The 24807-nt window shown below is 37.6% G+C and overlaps 1 non-coding gene across 1 annotated transcript; it reads left to right on the top strand.

Annotated features, from left to right (window-relative positions):
• Window positions 1–9850: 9850 nt before the first annotated feature.
• Window positions 9851–9957, top strand: LOC114372769. Its single transcript, XR_003658333.1, has one exon. It is a non-coding gene; the product is annotated as a small nucleolar RNA R71 (small nucleolar RNA).
• Window positions 9958–24807: the final 14850 nt, after the last annotated feature.

Raw genomic sequence — 24807 nt, 5'->3', positions numbered from 1 at the left:
TTAATAAACATCCCAAAATAAAACCTCAATTTCCTCTAAGAATCCCTACACATGTTCTCACTAATCCTCAATTGTGAATAATTCATCCCTTACCTCTAAGCGGACTCACGTGTCTTCTGAAAGCGATAGCGGAATCTCTAGCAAGTTCCTAAGATTCCTCAATTTCTTCCTGTGGTTGCACTGATAGGGTTCCCAAACGTTAGAGAGAATGACAAGAGATTGAAGCCTCCATTTGTACTGTCTTCGTGCGATTCCTTTTTCTCCCTCCACAAATATTGTTTCTCAAATCCCAACGGCGAAGGTGTGGGAAGTTGAATTTCTCACAACATATCAAAATTTCAAGATAATCTAACGGTTAATGAAACCGGGATCATTGTTTTACCGAGACAGCTCAGGGTTTCTGCGGGAAAGGAAAAGACTACAATGCGAGGGTATTTCTCTTAGCTCGACATGATATCAAAATTCCCAACGGTGAGAATGCTCGGAATTGGGTGGCGAACACGCTGTTTAAATGTCATGACGATCCAACAGTGAATAAGTCCGAGATCGTCATTTTTCTGAGACAGGTTTGGTGATCTGCGGGAAAAAGAGAGGATTTTGGGAGAGGAAGAAAGAAAAAACCAAATTAAGAGGTAGAGGAGGCTCAGTAGTCAATCTCAAAAATGACCTAGCATGTTGCTATTTATAGCTAGGGGTATTCACGACCTATTATTTACTCTATTTATTATTTTATAAAAAAAAGAAACTCTATTTTATTCTCCATCAAATGAATAATAAAATATCCTTCTTATTTTCTCTCAAATCATTATTTTATTATATCTATTTTTATTTATTTATTTAATTATAAAACATCATTATTCTCTAAAATTTTATTTACGAAAAAAATGGGATGTTACATTTTGTTTGTTCTGCATTCTATTGTAGGTTTTGCATTTTGTGCATTCTACATTATCTTTCTTCATACACTAACTGTTTAACATATTGCATTGGTCATGTTAGTGTTGTTGTGTAGAATATATGTGAGTAATAGAGTATTTTACATTGAGCAGTAGAGTAGAGTAGCAATAGAACTAAATAGTAGTGCAGAGGAGTGAAAAAAATGATGGTACTCACAAACGAATAGGAGCGGGCGGGGGGGTTGAATTGGTTTTCAAAACAAAACAAACTTTTAAAACCGGAGTTACAAAAACTTCTTTTGTGCGGATCGTATCACAAAACTTTGATAAATTGAACTTAATCAATACCGAATCAATCCACCCTTTACACAAGATCCTTTGTTAAAGTTCTTTCTTTCACAAACATATTTTCTTGAACCTTTAGTAAATTAAGAGAAGAAGTACACAACCTTTTTATACTGGTTTACTCTCTATCACTAGAGAAGTTAATCCAATTATCTAATCCAAACTCGAATTAGATTTCCACTACGCATATAGAATTCTTACAAGCAATCACTATGATTAGTGAATTTCAGCTATGGTTCAGCCTACTAATCCAAGATCAAATCCAAGATTCTCCACTACGTGTGCTTAAGTGTCATAAGGCATGTAAAGCATGAAGGACATGCACAAAGTGTGACTATGTGATGTAACAAGCAAATGCTCACCTACCCCATAGGCTGGTCCAAAATTTAATTGGAATGAGATTCCCCTAATTCAATTAAATTTCTCTCCCAACACACACATCAGATAGTGCACTTAATGTATGTGAAATTACAAAACTACCCCTAATACAAAATCTATTGTAGGTGCCCTAAAATACAAGGGCTGAAGAAACCTACATTACTAGGGTACCTTCATTACACTATGGAGCTCTAAATACAAGGCCCAAAAATAATAAAACCCTAATCTAATATGTAGAAAGATAAATGGGCTCATGCTTAGCCCATGGGCCCAAAATCTATCCTAAGGCTCATGAGAACCCTAGGGCCTTCTCCTACATTTCTGGCCCAATCTTCTTGGAGTTTTCTATCCAATGCCCTTAGGGTGTAGGATTACATCATCCCCTTTCCCTTGAAAAGGATTTGACCTCAAATACAAAGGTTCTTGAAACTCTGGGCTTCTTCAATCAACACCTGTAAAATTAATAAAAACATGTATATTAGTGGTGTTGGGTATGTTAGAGTAGGGTAAGGTCTGAAAACCCCTTTCCTGGGCATCTTCCCATGAGGGAACATGGTTCCTTACCAACTCAATGAGTGGTGCTACAAGTATAGAAAAATATGGGACAAAGCTTTTGTAAAAATTTGTTAAGTCATGGAAGCCCCAAATTTCCCTTATACTTGGTGGAGTAGGCCACTTAGGAATGACCTTTATTCTTGTAGGGTCCATAGTAACCCCTTGATCACTATTTAAAAAATTAAGTAACGCAATAAAACATACCTTTTTTTTGTATTTTCATGTTGATTACTCCTACCAAAAAGTATGACAAACCTAAGGTGTCCCATATGAGCACCTAGGGTTGTATCGAAACCAAAAACAAGAATAAACCTACCTAAAGAGTCCCTATCTACACGAATCATGAAGATGTTGGGTGCATGGGTGATTTTACAAAAGAGTGTTGCACCACTCGACACATTCATCATGCCACCTATCTTAGGGATTTGGTGCCTAATAATACCTATTTTGGGCACCAAATCCTTGTCCAACAACTCCTTTACTTAAGGAATAACCTCAATTCCAAGAGGTGTGGCACTGTTAACAAGTGTCCTTTTATAAACGAGAAGATGTGGAGGTTGTGTTGCAACCTATCCTTCAGCGGGAGGGCGATGCGAGACTCACGGGTGCGTCTTCCAAGGAAGGAAAACACGCGGAGTAGCAACCAACGTTTATTTGAGGAAAATGTTAGAAAAAACCAAAAACGGGTCTATGAATTTTAAGAACAAAGGTTCGGGAGTTGTCTACATGCGGGAAAGGTATTAGCACCCCACAAGTCTGTCACAAGGGACAACAACCTTTAATTAAATGTGCAAAATCATGACTTCAATATTTATTTTATTTTCCCTTTTTTATGTTTTTATCTTTTTGGGGTCAACAAGAGCATGACTCTTGCTCCTACGTATCCTCAATTGCGATCTGGAACTCAGACCTATGTAGTTCTTTAGAGAAAGAAAGTTATGCGTAGGGTTGATTTTAAACTTTTAAAAGGTTCATTTTAACAGATAAAAGTAAAAGAGACCGTTAAAACGTTGAACCTTTGAATGGATTCAAGCGATTTTTGTAGATGAAAGCTTGTTTATGTATTGATTTTAACTTTGGTTTCACTTGGTTACTTTCAAACTCATTAAAAGAGGACTTGCAAAGTAAATTACTGGTTGAAACTTTATTTTACAATAATTAACCGAGATTACGACATAAACGATCGGTTGAATTTTTATTTTACAATGACTAAGTGAGATTACGACATAATTAATTGGTGGAAACTCGCTTTACAATGATAAAAATGAGATTATGGCACAATTAATCGATCAAAACTCGCTTTACACAAAGAAATGAGATCAATGATGGTAGAAGAATGAAGATGAAGATGCAAAAAATAAGAGTGGACCCTAAGGGTACATAGAATGAATTCAGAACTTCAAAAATAAAAACTAATCGGTTGATGAACGAAGAACGATGAAGAACGAACGAAGAACGATCAAGGAATCGAACACAAAAACGTCTCGAAAGAGCCTCGGCCTCGTTTTTCTTCTTCTTTCTCCTTCCTCTCATGAATTTTACTCAAAATCTCTCAATATATGATGTTGGACCCTTCTCCTCAACCCCCTTATGCCTATTTATAGAAAATGAGGGGTGGATGTTGCACAGCAGCTCGCCCTGGCGAGCTGCTTACTTCCTCCAAAAGTAACCTTGCTCACCCAGGCGAGCTGGTTACTTCAGCCTTAAGCTTTCTAGTGGGCCCAGGGGCTGAAAAATGCCCCAAAGATGACCATTTTGCCCTCTTTTTTGGGTATTTTACATATTTCCTTCCGAAACATCGAAAAACCTCACATGTTGCGCAGAAATTGGTGTTAAGCAGCTTAATTCGGCTGACAAGAATCTAAATGTTTGCAAATGATCGTCCCTAGACGAAATTAGGGTATGATAGTTGTCCCTTTTTACTTATCTTTTATTGGAAATAAAAGGGAAGTAAAGATAAAGACACTAATTTCGTTCGAGCGATCTCACGATCCGACCGACCACTAGCGAAAGCCCTAATAGCGAAACCTGTCAAACGAAGGATTATAAAAGGCATAAGGTATATCAGCAAAAGACCTTGAAGTCTTGCAAAGTAAAGGGGGACATTAAAGTCTCAACAGAAGACCCTGATAGTCTTTGAAACCAAAGACTCTAATGTTCTTCGAAAAAATGAAAAGGGCGGAAGACATTGATAGTCTCCACAAGACAACAGACTTTGATAGCCTTGGAAAAGTAAAGAAAGCAGATGACCATGATTGTCTCTGCATGACGACAGACTTTGATAGTCTTGAAATTGTAAAGAAAGCAGATGACCATGATTGTCTCCGCAAGCCAACGGACTTGATAGTCTCTGAGGCAAAGAAGACTATGATGTAGAAGTAAGGCTTCATGGTGAATGTGATTCAAAGGTGTTTTGATTATAACAATATGACAAAGGTGATGAACAAAAAGCTCAAAGATCAAAGAACAACTCAAGTGAATCAAATAACATCTCAAGTGAATCAAGAACAAGTCAAGAGTTCAAGAAAAGAATCAAGAAAAATTCAAGACTCAAGAAGAAAGCCTAGAATCAAGAATCAAGATTCAAGGTTCAAGATCTCAAGAATCAAGATCAAGATTCAAGACTCAAGATTCAAGAATAAAGAAAAGACTCAATCAAGATAAGTATTAAAAAGTTTTTCAAAACTTTGAATAGCACATGAGTTTTTGACAAAACCTTTTCCCAAAGAGTTTTTACTCTCTGGTAATCGATTACCATATTGTTGTAATCGATTACCAGTAGCAAAAATGAGTTTGAAAAAGTTTTCAAACTGAATTTACAACGTTCCAATTATTTTCAAAAAGCTGTAATCAATTACAATGTTTTGGTAATTGATTACCAGTGCCCTTGAACGTTGAAATTCAAATTCAAAAGTGAAGAGTCACATCCTTTCACTTAAAAGCTTTGTGTAATCGATTACACTAATTTGGTAATCGATTACCAGTGACTGTTTCTGAAAAAATCAAAAGATGTAACTCTTCAAAAGGCTTTTGACTTTTTCAAATTGGTTTTAAGTTTTTCTAAAAGTTATAACTCTCCTAAATGGTCTTCTTGACCAGACATGAAGAGTCTATAAAAGCAAGGCTTTGTTTTGCATTTTAATTCATTCCTTCACACTTTACTTTTCATACAATCCTTTATAAGCCTTGAATCTCTTTGAACTTCTTCTTCTTCTTCTTCTTCTTTGTACCAAAAGCTTTCTAAAGTTTTATGGTTTTCCAAACCTTGAAAACTTGTGCTATTCATCTTTTCATTCTCTTCTCCCTTTGCCAAAAAAAATTCGCCAAGGACTAACCGCCTGAATTCTTTTTGTGTCTCTCTTCTCCCTTTTCCAAAAGAACAAAAAACTAACTGCCTAAATTATTTTGTGTCTCCCTTCTCCCTTGTCAAAGAATTCTTTTGATTCTTCCCATCCCCTTATGCAAAAGTGTTCAAAGGACTAACCGCCTGAGAATTCTTTTGTATCCCCATTCACAAAGTATCAAAGGTTTAACAGCCTGAGATCTTTGTCTCAACACATTGGAGGGTACATCCATTGTGGTACAAGTAGAGGGTACATCTACTTGGGTTTGACTGAGAACAAGAGAGGGTACATCTCTTGTGGATCAGTTCTAGTGGAGGATACATCCACTAGGTTCAAAGAGAACAAGGGAGGGTACATCCCTTATGGATCTTTGCTTGTAAAAGTATTTTTACAAGGTTGAAAGAAATCTCAAGGACCGCATGTCGCTTGGGGACTGGATGTAGGCACGGGTTGTTGCCGACCCAGTATAAAAACTCTTGTGTGTTTGTTTCCTTCTTCCTTACTCTTTTACTTTCCGCTGCGCATTTAATTTCCGCTTTTAATTTCTGTTAAGTTTCTCTTCTACTCCTCATTCTCTTAACAATTTAGTAAAAGCCTTAAAATAGTAATTTTTTAATTAGTAAAGGTTTAGGAATAATTAATTCAACCCCCCTTCTTAATTATTCTGAGGCCACTCGATCCAACATATGATAGTCTTGGTTGAAAGACATTGAAGTCTTCGAAAAGAGGCAGATGACCTTGATTGTCTCTGTAGGCCAACGGACTTGACAGTCTCATAGGCAAAGAATACTGTGATAGTCTTGGTCGAAAGACATTGAAGTATTTGAAAAGAAGTAAATGACCTTGATTGTCTTTGTTGGCCAATGGACTTGATAGTCTCAGGGGAAAAGAAGACTGATGTCTCATTATTTTCTCCTATTTCTTACCCCTTTCTGTCACCATTTTAATTACCGATTAACCTTAATTGTCAAATTAATTATGCAGTTTTATCATTTGGGCCTACTTCACTAATTCTGTGTTTTAATTTAATTTCAGGAGAATTATACGCAATTGGGCTTGGATCCGGAATTGGGCTGAACCGGCTTGGACTTGAAGAGAGTAGACAATTTTATTTGTCGTCCATTTTTATTTTATTTCATTTTTGGGCTGTATTTTTGTAATTGGGCCACCAGACAATGGTGCAAAAAGGGTTAAGAAATAGGAGAAGATAATGGCACATCAAAACCCCCCATACTTAGCCTTTTGCACTCCTGGGCAAAATGAAATAAAGAACAAAATTCATGGATATCATAGAGAGACAGACAAAACATTTACATATTTCTCAATGAACATCAAGGAATGAAAGGAATGGGTAACATCTAACATGAAGAGATCCAAAGAGTCAAGACATTCGTGAAAATCATCCAAGCAACCCAATTATGGCATAATAGTTAATCAGCTCAATAATGACAATTGATAAAGCCTCAGAAGATATACACTCTATCTCTCAAGTGTCTAGGCTACTGTTTACTCTCGAAGCACCCATGAAAACAAACACCACATAGACTTGGCAAAATTCTAAAATTGACAAACAACTTGACAACACATGCATTTGAGGATCAAAAGTTCTTTAAAGGTTGTAATGGGGCCAAGGACAAGGTAGGAAAAAAATATGGAATAAGTAGCTGAATCCCAAAGGAATAGAGGAGCAATGGGGAATAAGTGGAAATTAAGCACAAGTAGTAAACCCAAATCCTCTAATATCAACAAAATCAATAAAGGCTCCCAAATCAAGTCCTCTTAACAAGACCTCATTTAACCAGAAAAACCATCAAGGAAACAATAGTGAGATTTACCTGCCAGGCATTCAAGCATCTGGTCAATGAATGGCAGTGGAAAATGGTCCTTTTTGGTAACCTGGTTCAGCCTCCTATAGTCGATGCATACTCTTCAACTGTTCTGCACCCGAGTAGGAATCAGCTCATCCTTCTCATTTTTTATCACAGTGAGGCCGGTTTTCTTCGGGACTACCTGGACGGGACTCACCCATTGGCTGTCAGAGATAGGATAAATGATTCCAGCTTGCAAAAGCTTGGTTACCTCCTTCTTCACTACATCAAGAATCACCGGGTTGAGTCTTCTCTATGGTTGTGTTACCGGTTTAGCCCCATCTTCTAAATTTATTCGATGCATACATGTGGATGGGCTTCTTATGCTTATTGAGAATTGATAACAGCTTCTTCTCTTGCTCATCAACAAGGGAGGCAGATATAATTACTGGAAAACTTTTGCTATCATCCAAGTAAGCATATTTTAAATTTGATGGCAGAGGCTTCAATTTTGGTGTGGATGGCTGGATAGTGGTGGAAAGAGATGGTTTCTCAGCCTGTACCTCATAAAGAAAGTCAGAGGTATGTGTACTTCCTGAAACATGGTTAGTTCTATCTGACTCTATAAAATCAATCTCAAGAGGTAAAACATCAGCAGACATGTAATCAATATCAAATTCAGATTCACTCTCAGCATCAAATTCAGACATATGATCAAGTACAAATTCAGATTCAATGCATGAAGAGTGACAGGCATGCAGATTAGAATGAAGATCAGTCATGTATTCATCAACAATATGGTCAATTATTTAACACGAAATACAGAAAGATCTTCAGATGGGTGTTTCATAGCATCAAGAATATTAAAATGAATAGTTATATCACCAAACTCCATAGATAGTGTGCCTGCATATACATCTATCTTAGTTCTAGTAGTTTTCATAAAAGGTCTGCCTAGAATGATAGGAACTGGTCCTTTAGAAAATCCCTCCTCCATATTTAAAATATGAAAATCAACAGGGAAAATCAGCTCACCAACTCTAATTAAGACATCCTCTATGAAACCAGCAGGATAGGGACACTTCTATTAGCTAAATGAATTACCACATCAGTTGACTGCAAAGGACCTAGAGATAGAGAATTAAAAATAGACAGAGGCATAACACTAACATAAGATCCTAAATCTAGCATGGCATTGTCAAATTTATTGTTCCCTATAATACAAGGTATGCTGACTGTACTTGGATCTTTACATTTTTCAGGGATTTGGGGAACAAATTTACCAATGAATGCGGAGACATTTCTGCCCATACTAATTCTATCAGTTCCTTTAAGCTTCTGCTTATTAGTGCATAGTTCCTTCAAGAATTTAGCATATCTTGGAATTTGCTTTATTGCATCCAGCAGAGGTATGTTTACCTCTACTTTCCTAAATGTTTCCAAGATCTCCTTCTCTGCCTCTTCCATTTTTTTGTTGGAAATTTCTCTTGGAGGGAATGGAAGAGGGATATGCTGATTCTCTTTAGATTCACCTGCATAGAAATTGTTAGGTAACTTACTCTTTAAATTTTTGTCATCATCTTTTTCTGGAGTAGAGTGAGGTTGGGCAGGTTCATTGGCGGATGAGGAAGATGCTACTGGTTGAGGTCCTTGACACTGCTTTCCTGACCTCAATGTAATGGCACTCACATTTTTGGGATTCTGGACAGATTGAGATGATAATTTATCAGAATTCTGGGACTGTTGTTGATTTAACTGTGTAGCCAACTGTCCCATCTGATTAGTTAAGCTCTGAATGGAGGCTTTGGTCTCTTGTTGAAACTGCATGTTTTGCATAGTCATTTGCCTCACAAGTTCTTCAAGGGAAGGTTGTAGAGGGGCCTCAACTGTTTGCTGTTTTTGGGGCCGTTGCTCTTGTTGCTGCTAGATTGATGGAGGAACGTATGGTCTGCTTGGGGCAGCAGCATTTTAAAAATAAGTCTGTTGTAAAGGATTCAACCATCTAAGGTTGGGATGATTCCTCCATCCGGGATTGTACCTGTTGTTGGAGAGGTCATAATTATTTTGTTGTGGCTGATTTTGCTTTTGAGGTTGAGGAGGTCTGTTGTAGATGTTTGCAGCATAAGCTTCAGGCTGTTCAATTGCTTCAGATTGTTGCACAGAAGGGCAAAGGTCTATGTGGTGGTCAACAGAGGAGCATAAACCACAGAGTCTGGCGACAGGTGTAGATTTCTAATTCATGGCCAGTTGGATTACCAGGTTAACCAAGGCATCTAGTTTACCTTCAAGCTTCTTAGTCTCACCTGATGAAGATGAATTTGTGGCTACTTCATGCACTCCTCTAGTGACAATAACATCATTTCTGGCACTAAATTGCTGGGAGTTGGAAGCCATCTTCTCAATTAAATTTCTGGCTTCAGTAGGGGTCATGTCTCCAAGGACTCCACCACTAGCAGCATCTATCATACTTCTCTCTATGTTGATGAGTCCTTCATAAAAATATTGGAGAAGAAACTGCTCTGAAATCTGGTGGTGAGGGCAACTGACACATTATTTTTTAAATCTCTCCCAGTATTCATATAGGCTCTCTCCACTGAGTTGTCTAATACTTGAAATATCCTTTCTGATGGTCGTGGTCCTGGAAGCAGGGAAACTTTTTTATGAGAATACTCTCTTGAGGTCATCCCAGCTCGTGATGGACCTTGGAGCAAGGTAATATAGCCAGTCCTTTGCCACTTCCTCTAAAGAACGAAGAAAGGCCTTCAGAAATATGTGATCCTCCTGGACATCTGGTGGTTTCATGGTGGAGCAGACAATATGGAATTCTTTCAGATGCTTGTGTGGGTCTTCACCTGCAAGGCCATGAAACTTTGGAAGCAAATGGATCAGTCCAGTTTTAAGAACATATGGGACATCCTCATCAGGGTATTGGATGCACAAGCTTTCGTAGGTGAAATCAGGTGCAGCTATTTCCCTTAGAGTCCTCTCACGGGGTGGAGGTTGTGCCATGTTCTTAGAATGAGCAAAATCAGAATGTTCAAAATTATAATGCTCAAAATCACCAATATCAGAATGCTCAGGATGCTCAATAGGTACTAAATGATGTCTAACTAATCTATGAAATTTCCTATCTATCTCAGGATCAAAGGGTTGTAAGTCAGATGGATTTCCTCTAGTCATACACTAAATTCAGCATGCACAACTAGTTGCCTTCTTATGCAAGTAACAGTGTAGGTTTGAACTATAGCTACCATTAAACAATATCCAAATGACTTGAAATTTTGTGAGCAACCTTATAAAATGATGAGAAGATAGCACAAAAAATTTCAAATGAAAATTCGAAGTCTAACTATATAAGCTAAAAATGATAAGTTAAGAAAAATAAGAGAATAATACTTGAAAAATAAAAAACTTTTGACAGAATCACTTTTTTTGGACGATGGAGACCTCAGCCGGCTGTAGGTCAGCTGCCACAGTGTAGGAAATTTTTCAACCCCAAATACATACATAATAATTGCGATTTTGATAACTGGAGCAAAAGTTATGGTCGTTTGAAGTTTTGACAAAAATAAAATTTGCTACTTTTTTGGAACTTTCAAATCTGACCAAACTAAAGGCTCTAGCTATTTTTCCCACAAAATATAGATTAAAATAAGTTACCAAAAAAAAAATTCAGCCAAAAATAACAACTCTAGCTACTAAAACAAAAAAATCCCAAATAATTCAGCAAGGGTGGTCGCTAAAATCCATCACTACATGATTTCCACTACTACTCTGTTTTGCCGTCGCTAAATCCGTCGCAAAACACAATTCACAGCAAAACACCCAAAACTGAAACAGGGGAAGCGCTTAACAGAAAAAACTAAAATAGAACACACACTAAACAAAATACCAAGACACTAAACAACACTAACACAAACACTAACACAACACTAACAATTAAACATAAAACACGAAAGAATTAAACACTAACACGACACTAGCTGCTATGAACCTTTGGACACTGCTCCCCGACAACGACGCCAAATTTGATGGAGGCCGTACCCGAATCAAATAAATATTAAAATGTAGTAACTAGGAAGTGATCCTAGGTCGTTTCCCAATGAGCAATGATACACCAAATGTTCATAACAGATAGTAGGAAATAGTAACAAATTGGCGGGGGAGGGGGGGGTTGTTTGCTTTTGTAAATTAAACAGCGAGTAAAATTGAATTAGAAATTATTAGAATTAAAATACGTTGCTTCCCCTTGATTCATAAGCAAGTCTCTTATCCTAGGTTGCGAGAATTCATCCTTTATCAAATCAACCACTTAATCCAACCCTAAATTAAATTACTAAGCGAAATTTAACATAAAGCATTCATTGTGTGATTAAGCATCACACACACCAATTACTCATAAACGATCATTAAGCATGAACATAAATTAAGCGCAGAGACAATTAATCAAGCACTAAGCATGCAAGAATTAATAGCAACAAATTCAGAGTAATTAGTGAAGAGAAAAAACTGAACAAAATTTAACAGTAATAATAGAACCTCAAAGAGAACTGTGTTTGATCCTTAAGAGAAAACAACGCTGCGGACTTAGCCTTCCATTAATCAAATAGAGAATGAAATTTTATTGATAAAGCTAAAAGTCTGAACTGGAATTGTAAAAAACGAAAATAAAAGAGAAAGAGAAGAGAGACTATAACTAAAAACGAAAAATAGAAGAGAGAGAGGAGCCAGAGAGAAGAGAGAGAGGGAGAGGAGAGAGAGAGAGAGAGGTAAACTAGAACCTTGGTGCTATTATATAGATTTTCAGCCCCAAAGCTTACAAATCTCTTTTAAATCCAAGCCCATAAATAAATTAAATTCAAATCTAGATAAGATAAGATAAGATCTAGATTAAATAATATCTAGATGAGATCAACTCTAAATAATATCTAGATAAGATAAAGATAAGATCTCATTTTGTAGAATAAAATAGTCTGCCCTCTTCAAGTCCAAGCCCAATTCTGGATTCAATCCCAATGCTTCATTAATTCTTGAAATTAGATTAAAAACATCAAATTAGCTTAATGGGCCCAAATAATAAAAGTGCCTAATTAATTTGACAATTAAGATTAATCAGTACTTAAAATGGTGCAAAAAGGGTTAAGAAATAGGAGAAAATAATGGCACATCACTTGCGCTTAGCGAAAGGACCATTTTTCAGAAAATATTTTCTAAGTTATTTTTCAGTCCCTTTCTCAAGAAATTGAAACCCTTATATCTAACATTCAAGGATAAACTGATATACTCCAATGTACAAATTATAAAGCAAGTTCCACATGATATAATGCATGAAAAACAAAGATAACAGAAATTAAAACTGGGTTTCCTCCCAGGAAGCGCTTCTTTAACGTCATTAGCTTGACACTTTTACCTCAATGGGTGATCAAATAAACAATGCTATGTGCCCTTGTAAATTCTTCACCATGGTACAGTTTTAACCTCTGGCCATTTACTACCCATGTTCTGTCAGGATTCTGAGATTGTGGGTTATATAACTTTATTGCACCATAAGATCAAACTTTCTTGATAACAAAGGGTCCAGACCATTTGGACTTCAGCTTACCAGGAAATAATTTCAATATTGAATTAAAAAGTAGTACATGTTGTCCCGGTTTGAAGTCTTTCTTCAACAGTTTTTTGTCATGGTAAGTCTTGACTTTTTCTTTATAAAGTCTTGAAGATTCATAGGTTGTTAATCGCATTTCTTCAAGCTCCAAAAATTGTATCTTTCTGTGCTCTCTGGATTCCTTCTCATCAAAGTTCAAAAATTTCATAGCCCAATATGCCTTGTGTTCCATTTCAACTGGTAAATGACATGATTTGCCATCCACCAGTTGAAAAGGAGACAGACCAATGGGAGTTTTGTATGCAATTCTGTAAGCCCACAGTGCATCTTCCAATTTGACTGACCAATCTTTTCTGGTTGACGCCACTATTTTTTCTAGTATTTTCTTTAATTCTCTATTGGATACTTTGACTTGCCCATTAGTTTGAGGATGGTAGGGGGACGCCACTCTATGATTCACATGGTATTGACTCAACACTTTTGAAGTTGAGTATTCTAGAGATGCAAACCACCATCACTGATTAAGAGTTGAGGAACCCCAAATCGAGCAAAAATATTCTTGATAAATTTCACCATAGTCTTAGCATTATTCCTTGAAGTGGCCATAGCTTCCACCCATTTAGACACATAATCAACAGCTACCAAAATATAATCATTTCCTGCAGATGAAGGAAATGGACCCATGAAGTCAATACCCCAATAATCAAAAACTTCAACTTCCATAATGTTTTGCAGAGGCATCTCATTCCTTCGGGAAATTCCCCCCATTCCCTGACATTGGTCACACTTTAAGAGATGGTGATGGGCGTCTTTAAAATGTGTTGGCCACAAAAATCCTGACTGTAAAACCTTAGCTATTGTTTTGTCTATGCCATAATGGCCGCAACATGGTGAATTGTGACAATGCCACCATATGCCCTTGGCCTCCTCACTTGTGACACATCTTCGAAGGAGACTATCTGCACCTACTTTGAACAAGTGTGGATCATCGCAAACATAATGTCGGGCATCATAGAAGAATCTTTTTCTCTGCTGCCAATTGAGGTCTTTAGGTATGACACATGTTGCCTTGAAATTAGCCATATCAGTAAACCAGAGTCTCCCTGCAATCAGAAACAAAGATTCATAAGGAAATTTATCTCTTATTTCAGCCTCTTTTGAAGTGACATCTTCATTCACCAATCTGGATAGGTGGTCTGCTACCACATTTTTAGAACCTTTCTTGTCCTTGATGACTAAATCAAATTCTTGAAGCAGCAGTATCCATCTTATCAATCGTGGCTAGGAATCAGCTTTGCGCAAAAAATATTTAATTGTTGCATGATCAGTGTAAATCACTATCTTTGATCCCACCATATAAGATCGAAATTTCTCAAGTGTAAACACAATTGCCAACAATTCTTTCTCAGTGGTGGCATAGTTAATCTGAGCATCATTCAAAACTTTGCTAGCGTAATAGATGGTATGAAAGATTCTGCCTTTCCGCTGCCCCAGCACCGCACCTACTGCATAATCACTTGCATCACACATCAATTCAAACTCTTGTCCCCAGTCTGGTGCTGTAATTATAGGAGCAGAAACCAATTTGGCTTTGAGAGTGTTAAAGGCTTCTAAACATTCTTCATTGAACACAAACACAGCCTCCTTGTTCAACAGATTGCTTAGGGGTTTAGCAATTTTGGAGAAGTCTTTAACGAATCGCCGATAAAATGCAACATGTCCCAAAAAACTGCGTATGCCTTTTACATTAACTAGGGGTGGAAGTTTATCAATAACATCTAGTTTGGCTTTATCCACCTCAATTCCTCTTTTAGAGATCTTGTGTCCCAGCACAATACCTTCTTGAACCATAAAGTGACATTTTTCCCAGTTAAGCACCAAATTAGATTCTTCACAGCGCTGTAACACTTTCTCTAAATTTGCTAAGCAATTTCCAAAAAATGCACCAAAGACCGAAAAATCATCCCTAAAGACTTCGATACATTTCTCTACCATGTCAGCAAAAATTGCCATCATACATCTTTGGAAAGTAGCAGGGGCATTACATAAACCGAACGAGTAGAGGGTACATGTACTTGGGGATTGTTATATTGAGAACAAGAGAGGGTACATCTCTTGTGGATCAGTTCAAGTGGAGGGTACATCCACTTGGTTTATCAAAGAGAACAAGGGAGGGTACATCCTTTGTGGATCTTTCGCTTGTAAAGGATTTTACAAGGTTGAAAGAAATCTCAAGAACCACAGGTTGCTTGGGGACTGGATGTAGGCACGGTTTGTGGCCGAACCAGTATAAATCTTGTGTTTGTCTTCTTCTTCCCTACACTCTTTAATTTCCGCTGTGTACTTTTAATTGCCGCTTTTACTTTTGGTTATGTTTCTATTTATGCTCTTTACTTTGTTAACTTTGTAGTAAAAGCCTAATTGAATCTAGTAACATTAAGAAGGATAGATTTTTAATTAGTCAAGACACGTTCATAATTAATTCAACCCCCCTTCTTAATTATTCCGAGGCCACTTGATCCAACAAGTGGTATCAGAGCAGGTATCTTGAGAAAAGTTTCACAACTTCAAGATTCATGGCCTCCTCAAATTCTCTGTTTCCTGAAGGAAACTCCATTCATAGGCCACCTATCTTTAATGGTGAGGGTTACTGATGCAATCCTCCTTAGGAAAGGACCAGTTACCAGAGCCATGAGCAAGAGGCTCCAAGAGGATTGGGCTAGAGCTGATAAAGAAGGCCTTAGGGTTCTAATGAACCTTAGGGTAGATTTTTGAGCCTATGGGTCAAGGTTGGGTCCACTCTTCTTTGTAAATATTAGAATAGGTTTTTTTTCTTCTTTTGGGCCTTGTATTTTGGCCATTCTAGTAGTATAGGATTTTAGCCTTGTATTTCAGGGCATTTTGAGTAGTCTTTGTAGTAGGATTTTTTTTTGTATTTTCATGTATTTTGTCATGGGGGTGAGCTTAGCTATTATAGGGGTGTGTAGCTAAGCTCTAGCTTCTCTTCTTAAGGAGGTGAGCTTAGTTATTAGAGGGGTGTGTGTAGCTAAGCTCTAGCTTCTCAAGGAAGCTTCTCAAGGAGGTGAGCTTATTTTTAGATGGGTGTGTGTAGCTAAGCTCTAGCTTCTCAAGGAAGTTTTCTCAAAGAATCTTCTCAAGGAAGTTTTCTTAAGAAAGCTTCTCAAGGAAGCTACCTAGTCTATAAATAGAAGCATGTGTAACACTTGTTGTAACTTTGATGAATGAAAGTCTTATGAGATACACTTCAAAGTTCCACTTCTCTCCCTCTTTTATTCCTTCAATTTCGTGCTCCCCCCTTCTCTCTTTCTTTTCCTCCGTTAAAGCATCCTCTTCAAGCTTCTTATCCAAGGCAATTCTTGGTGGTAAAGCTCCTTCTTCCTTGGCTTATTCCCTAGTGGATGGTGCCTCCCCTCTCCTCTTCTCCTTTGCCTTCCGCTGCATCTCCATGGTGTATAATCACCATTGAAGGACCTCATTGAAGCTCAAAGATCCAGCCTCCATAGAAGCTCCACAAGCAAGCTTCCATCAAGTGGTAATCAGAGCACAAGAGCTTCAAGTAGGTGCTCCTTAAACCTCCATTAATTTTTTGCTTTACCTTCTCTTCCATTGTTGTTTCTTCATTTTTTCTCCATGTATCTCCTCACATGTCTTGTGATAAATGTTTTTAACATGATTCTTTAGAGTTTCCACCGACTAAACTTGCTATAGACGCTAGATTTGATTTTCTATGGTTCAAATTTCTTGTTCTTGTTCTTGAACCATGAATTGTGTTGAGTTTAGGTTCCTTTGAGTTTTGTCTTGTTATTTTTTTGTGGCTGAAACCTAAACCATAAAATTCTTACAAAAATATTAAAGTATAAGAAAAACTCAAAAATCTAGAGTGACTTGATCACCTATTGTAGTTTTGTCATAGAAGTCATGTCTAGTCATGAAACTTGTCACATAAGATTTCTTATGTTGTGCTGAATTTTTTTTTCTTTCTTGTTTCTTTGTCTAACTCATTTGTTCATGAGTGTATCAAATTCTCTTAGCCTATTATTTGATTTGAGTCAAATCTTTCATGTTAATTAGTCCTTAACATGTTCATGCAAAATTCTTAGAGAGTCTTTGATTGTGATCCTTTTCTTGAACTTTTAGGTTTCCTTATGATTGTGTCTATTGTGAATTTGAGTTTTGGTGATTGAATTGCTGGGTGAAATGTTGATCCTAAGTGAATATTGAACTCCTAAAACTGTGGTAAACAATCCTATTGAGTTCAACATACATAGGAAAGTTGAAAGTAAGCCCAAGGCAATCAATATACCATGCTTAAAAAAAAATCGCTGGTGCTGGCAGCTTGGACATACAAACTTGTAAAAATTACTGAGAATTGGTTACTTCGAATTTTGAGCTGAACGTTTTACTGAATTTTCTAGACATCTGGAAAAAAGTTATAAAAAAAGAAACAAGTGATTTGGATAAAAGGAAAAAATAATAAAAATCACACAAGTTGGCAGAAAAATCAGTATCCAGGAAAAAAAAGTGAAAGGGAATGTGCTTATTGTTTTGGCTCAAAATTTATTCTATAATTGGGGCCTATGTTATACCAATCTTAGTTCCTAAATTTCAATTGAAAATTACTGTGAAAAAAAGTGTCAAAGATAGAGGTTTGTTGAGTCTTTTTTTTTTAGTTTTTTTTACTCTACTCTAAAGCCATTCTAAGTTTCTCTTTGAGTCCTAGCTTGCTTCTATGTCCTTTTCATTGCTTTAATTGTTGAGTAATCCTTGAAAATTTGTCTTGTTAAAACTCCATTTGTTTAGCTTTCATTTCATTTTTTTTTTTGGTCTTTGGTTATTGCTTGTCTCCTTGTTTCCTTGTTTGTGGGTTGCCATATAGGGAATTGGAAGGAGGATTGGTGCCATCCCTTGAAGAATTTGAGTCAAGAAGAAAGGGGCCAACCACCTTAAGAGCTATTGGACTAAGAAGCACTCCAAATTGAGTGAATCACCAAAGAGAGAACAACCACTAAAATTGAGGACCGTTTTTCAATTTTGTAATTTGCAATTTACTTACCTTCATTGCTTTCAAGTTTTGTAACAAAAAGGCCTTTCATTGGAAGTGTGTTGGGAGCCTCCAATAGGTTACCAAACTTCCATTTGTGTATAATAATTTTAGGCAATTTTTCCTTAGGATAGTGAGTGTTTTGTTGGGAACCTTGAATGTGATCATCCAAACATTCTTAGGATTCACCTAGTTTACATTTCTTGCTTGCTTTCATTGCTTATTTCTTTTACCTTCCATTGTCAAACCGCCTAGATAGCTTGCATTTTACCAATTAGTTTTTTTTACCTTATCTTTCACACCTCTTTTAGTGTTTATTTTGGCTAGTTTCAACCATAGTTTCTTTTACCTTTTGTTTTCAAACCTCCAACAAGAAAGAACCACAACTTAGAAACCAACATGAGTCATCATTCAACTAGTGCTAATGATGAGGGTACTAGTCATAAGGACCCTCTATCTAGAATCTTAGATGAGTTGAGTTCTCTAAAGTTATGGAAAGAAACACAAGAGAGAAAAGAAAAAGGAAAAAAAAGAGTGGAAGAAATAAGTCAAGATGAAAGAGAGAAAATAAGAGAGGAAGAAAGAAGAAAAATAATAAAAGAAATGAAAAGAGAAAAACATGCCTCCAATAGTAGTCATGACTCTTGCTAGAGTTTAAGTGAAGAACTTAGCGACTATTATAGAGGGCGCCATAGTTCACATACTAAACATCACTCCCAAAGAAGGGAAAGGAATAGAAGGCCTCAAGAGGTTAACATTAGAATTCCATATTTCCATGGAAAAGATAATGTTGAGGCCTACTTAGATTCGGAAATGAAGGTTGAACAACTCTTTGCTTGCCATCATATTAGCGAAGAGAGAAAAGTTCCATTGGCTACCCTTAGCTTTCAAGGGTATGCCCTCTATTGGTGGACTTCCCTTGTTAGGGAACGAAGGATTCATGGGGATCCTCCTGTAGAGTATTGGAATGATCTTAAGAGTGCCCATAGCAAGAGGCACATTCCCCCCTACTATGAAAGGGAGCTTATGGACAAGCTCCAAAGGCTTAAACAAAGAAGTATGAGTGTTGAAGAATATAGACAACAAATGGAACTACTCTTTTTAAGAGTTGGACTTAGGGAGGAGGAAAGGACAAGCATAGCGAGGTTCCTTAGTGGGCTTAATATGGAAGTAAGGGACAAGGTTGAACTTCTTCCATATAGGGACCTAGATGAACTAGTCCAACTTTGTATAAGAGTGGAACAACAACTAAAAAGAAAGTCTTCTTCAAAATCTTATGGCTTTCACTATTATCCAAGGAAGGACCAAGCCCAAGGAATTTTGGGGGCTACACCTTCAAAACCCAAGGAAGAAAAGGGTAAGACCATAGAGAAATACACCCCTAAGACTAGTTCCCAAGAAAGGACTAGCAACATTAAATGCTTCAAATGTCTTGGGAGAGGTCACATTGCCTCTCAATGCCCCACAAAGAAAACCATGATCATGAGAGGTCAAGACATTTATAATAGTCAACAGGAAACTACTTCTTGCCCTTCCTCTAGTGGAAGTGAAGATGAAGTAAGGGGTAGTAAGGAAGTCTACCCCCATGAAGAAGGTGACCTCTTAATGGTTAGAAGGCTCCTTGGAGGTCAATTTTGTGATCTATCTCAATCCCAAAGAGAGAACATATTTCATACAAGATGCAAAATTTTAGATAAAACTTGTTCTCTCGTTGTGGATAGTGGATCTTGTTGCAATTGTTGTAGCACAAGATTAGTTTCCAAGTTGAACCTCACTATCATTCCCCACCCAAAAACCTTATAAACTTCAATGGCTCAATGAGCAAGGGGAAATGATAGTTAACCAACAAGTGAAGGTACCTTTCTCCATTGGGACATATAAGGATGAAGTTAATTGTGATATGGTTCCCATGGAGGCAGGACATATTCTTTTAGGAAGGCCGTGACAATTTGATAGGAAGATCATTTACAATGGCCTAACTAATGAGATTACCCTCACCCATCTTGGCACTAAATTTGTGTTGCATCCTCAAACACCTTCACAGGTGGCCAGAGATCAACTAACTATGAAAGATAAAAGGGATGAGGAAGAAAAACTAGAAAAACAAAAGAAAAAGAAGGATAGTAAGGCCTTGTCTTCAAAGGCCAAGGGGAAGGAAAAAGAGGAAAAGGATTCCTCCAAGAAGATTGTTAAGAAGGAAAATCATTTTGCAACAAAAGGTGATATTAAAAGAGCACTCCTTCTTAAACAATCTTTCTACCTTATCCTATCAAGGGAAACATCCCTTAGCACTGACACAATTCCTACATTTGAGACCTTACCCCCAAAGGTCCAAGAACTCTTACATGAATTTGGTGATATATTTCCCAAAGAGATACCCTCTGGGCTACCTCCTTTAAGGGGAATAGAAAACCAAATAGATTTAGTCCCAGGAGCAAGCCTTCCTAATAGGCCAGCCTATAGGACTAACCCTCAGGAGACTAAGGAGATAGAGTCTCAGGTTAAAGAATTGTTGGAGAAGGGCTGGGTCCAAGAGAGCCTAAGCCCATGTGTTGTGCCAGTGTTGTTGGTGCCCAAAAAGGATGGTACGTGGAGAATGTGTACAGATTGTAGGGCCATCAACAACATCACTGTAAAGTATAGGCACCCCATTCCTAGACTTGATGATTTGCTTGATGAGTTGCATGGTGCCAATATCTTTTCAAAAATTGATCTTAAAAGTGGGTATCACCAAATCAGGATGAAAAAGGGTGGTGAGTGGAAAACTGCTTTCAAGACCAAGTTTGGTTTGTATGAATGGCTAGTGATGCCCTTTGGGCTCACTAATGCACCAAGCACCTTTATGAGGCTTATGCATCATGTCTTAAGGGATTTCATAGGTATATTTGTAGTTGTTTATTTTGATGATATTTTAGTGTACAGTAGGATCCTAGATGATCACTTAGGACATCTCAGGCAAGTTCTTTCAGTCCTTAGGAAAAACATCCTCTATGCAAATATAGAGAAGTGTACTTTTTGTGTAGATAATATAGTTTTCTGAGGGTTTGTAGTTGGTAGAAATGGGGTCCAAGTGGACCCTATGAAAATCAAGGCCATCCAAGAATGGCCCACCCCAAAAGGTGTGGGAGATATTAGGAGCTTCCATGGGTTGGCAAGCTTCTATAGAAGGTTCGTTCCTAATTTCTCTACAATTGCATCACCTCTCAATGAGCTAGTGAAGAAGAATGTGGCATTTACTTGGGGTGAAAAACAAGAGCAAGCCTTTGCTTTGCTAAAAAAAAGCTTACTAAGGCACCTGTTCTAGCTCTTCCTAACTTTTCTTAAACTTTTGAGCTAGAATGTGATGCCTCTGGAGTGGGAGTTGGAGCTGTTTTGTTACAAGGTGGGCACCCTATTGCTTATTTTAGTGAAAAACTTCACGGTGCCACCCTTAACTACCCTACCTATGATACAGAGCTTTATGCCTTAATAAGAGCACTCCAAACTTGGGAACATTACCTTGTTTCCAAGGAATTTGTCATTCATAGTGATCATCAATCACTTAAGTTCATTAGAGGGCAAAGCAAGTTAAACAAAAGGCATGCAAAATGGGTAGAGTACCTAGAGAAATTTCCATATGTTATCAAATACAAAAAGGGAAAAACAAATGTGGTAGCTGATGCCCTCTCTAGGAGACACACATTGTTTTGCTCCCTAGGAGCTCAAATTTTAGGATTTGATAACATTAGGGACTTGTATGCTTTAGATGAACATTTCTCTCCCATTTACAAGAGTTGTGGGAAAAAGGCCCAAGATGGATTCTATTTGGCTGAGGGGTATTTGTTCAAAGAGGGAAAGCTTTGCGTACCCCAAGGAACCATCAGAAAATTACTTGTGAAGGAGAACCATGAGGGTGGGCTCATGGGCCATTTTGGGATAGAAAAGACCCTTGTCTTACTCAAAGAAAAGTTCTATTGGCCCTATATGAAGAAAGATGTCCATAAGCATTGCACTAGGTGTGTGGCTTGTTTACAAGCCAAGTATAGGGTGATGCCTCATGGGCTATACACACCCTTACCCATTTCATCTGCACCTTGGGTAGACATTAGTATGGACTTTGTCCTTGGGCTCCCTAGAACCCAAAGAGGTGTAGACTCTATCTTTGTGGTGGTGGATAGGTTTAGCAAGATGGCGCACTTTATACCAAGCCACAAGGTGGATGATGCTTCCCACATCTCAAAACTCTTTTTTAGGGAAGTTGTGAGACTCCATGGTTTGCCTAGAACCATTGTGTCAGATAGAGATGCTAAGTTCCTTAACCACTTCTGGAAAACATTATGGGCTAAGCTAGGAACAAAGCTTCTTTTCTCCACCACTTGTCATCCACAAACTGATGGGCAAACAGAGGTAGTGAATAGGTCTTTATCAACCCTTTTAAGGGCTCTTCTAAAAGGAAACCATAAGTCTTGGGATGAGTATCTTCCTCATGTAGAATTTTCCTACAACAGGGGGGTTCATAGAACCACCAAGCAATCCCCTTTTGAGGTTGTCTATGGGTTCAATCCCTTAACACCCTTAGACCTCATTCCCCTCCCACTTGACACTTCTTTTATACATAAAGAAGGGGAATCTAGGTCAGAGTTTGTAAAGAAGTTGCATGAGAGGGTTAAGACCCAAATAGAGAACCAAACAAAGGTGTATTCAACTAAGGGCAATAGAGGAAGAAAGGAACTAGTTCTTAATGAGGGGGACTGGGTTTGGCTCCATCTTAGGAAGGAAAGATTCCCTACTAAAAGGAAATCCAAGCTTAGCCCTAGAGGGGATGGACCTTTTCAGGTCTTGGAGAGGATCAATAATAATGTCTATAGGTTGGACCTTCCAAGAGAGTATGGAGTCAGCACCACTTTTAATATTTCTGATTTAATTCCTTTTGCAGGTGAAGCTGATACAGAGGAGGAGGAACCAACAGATCTGAGGTCAAATCCTCTTCAAGGGGGAGGGGATGATGCAATCCTCCCTAGGAAATGACCAGTTACCAGAGCCATGAACAAGAGGCTCCAAGAGGATTGGGCTAGAGCTGATAAAGAAGGCTTTAGGGTTCTAATGAACCTTAGGGTAGATTTTTGAGCCCATGGGTCAAGGTTGGGTCCACTCTTCTTTGTAAATATTTGAATAGGTTTTTTTTATTCTTTTGGGCCTTTTATTTTGGCCATTCTAGCATTATAGGGTTTTAGCCTTGTATTTCAGGGCATTTTGAGTAGTCTTTGTAGTAGGATTTTTTTTTGTATTTTCATGTATTTTATCATGGGGGTGAGCTTAGCTATTATAGGGGTGTGTAGCTGATCGAGGCCATACCCGAATCAAATAAACATGAAAATGCAGTAACTAGGAAGTGATCCTAGGTCATTTCCCAACGAGCAATGATAAACCAAATATTCATAATATACTTGCAGTAACAGTAACGATTGGGGGGGAGTTTGTTTGTTTTGTGATTTAAGGAGCAGAACAAGTATACTGGAATATGAAACTAATAATATTAAAAATGGGTTGTTTCCTCTGATTCAGAAGCCATTCTCTTATCCTGGGTTATGGAGAATGCGTCCCTAACAGTTAACCACTTAATCCAACCCTATTTCAATTTACTAAGCGAAAATCAACTTAGGGTTGTCAATACGTGATTAGGCACCACATACACCAGTTAGCCCTTCGTCCATTAAGCATGAACGCAAGTTAGGCTCAGAGGCAATTAATCGAACACGAAGCGTGCACTGATTAATGTTCACAAATTTGGGTTAATTGGTGAAGGGAAAACTGCCAGGGAACCACATTATGAGCGAAACCTCAAAGAGAGTTGGGCTTCATCCTCAAAAGGAAACAACACCAGAATATTTAGCCTTCCATAGATTCAAACAGAAAACGTAAATGAAACATGAAACAAAACGTAAATAAACAGAAACGCAAATGAGACAGAAACGAAAATGAAAACAGAAACGTAAATGAAAGTAGAAGAAGAAACAAGAACAAAATTGTAATTAGAAGCTGGAAATGGAAAATTGCATTAAGAATGAAACAGTAGCATTAGAACAGAAAAACCTAAAAACCATAAACCCTAAGCTCTGAATAATAGCCTAACAGAATGCCTTGCACGAATCCCAAGGCTGCTATTTAAAAAGAGTCACTCAAAGTCACTAGGCCCTATTACAATACTCTGGCCCAAAACGAAATAAACACTAAACCACATAAAATAAAATTGCGAAATTTCCTAATTAGAAATTAACTAAGGTAAGCGCTGCTTTATTTGCCCTCTTCAAGTCCACAACCAAAATCCAAATTAAGCCCAATGTTTCATTAATTCTTGAAATTAGATTAAAAACATCAAATTAGCTAAATGAGCCCAAATAATAAAACTGCCTAATTAATTGACAATTAAGATCAATCAGTAATTAAAATGGTGCAAAAAGGGTTTAGAAAATAGAAGAAAATGATGGCACATCAGTAGCTAAGCTCTAGCTTCTCTTCTTAAGGAGGTGAGCTTAGTTATTAGAGGGGTGTGTGTAGCTAAGCTCTAGCTTCTCAAGGAAGCTTCTCAAGGAGGTGAGCTTAGTTTTTAGATGGGTGTGTGTAGCTAAGCTCTAGCTTCTCATGGAAGTTTTCTCAAAGAAGCTTCTCAAGGAAGTTTTCTTAAGAAAGCTTCTCAAGGAAGCTTCCTAGTCTATAAATAGAAGCATGTGTAACACTTGTTGTAACTTTGATGAATGAAAGTCTTATGAGATACACTTCAAATTCCACTTCTCTCCCTCTTTTATTCCTTCAATTCCGTGCTCCCCCCTTCTCT

The sequence above is a fragment of the Glycine soja genome, chromosome 10, assembly GCF_004193775.1.
Source record: "Glycine soja cultivar W05 chromosome 10, ASM419377v2, whole genome shotgun sequence".
Taxonomy (NCBI): Eukaryota; Viridiplantae; Streptophyta; class Magnoliopsida; order Fabales; family Fabaceae; genus Glycine; species Glycine soja.
Note: the sequence above shows the minus strand (reverse complement) of the source record. Positions and strands in the feature narration are given on the sequence as shown.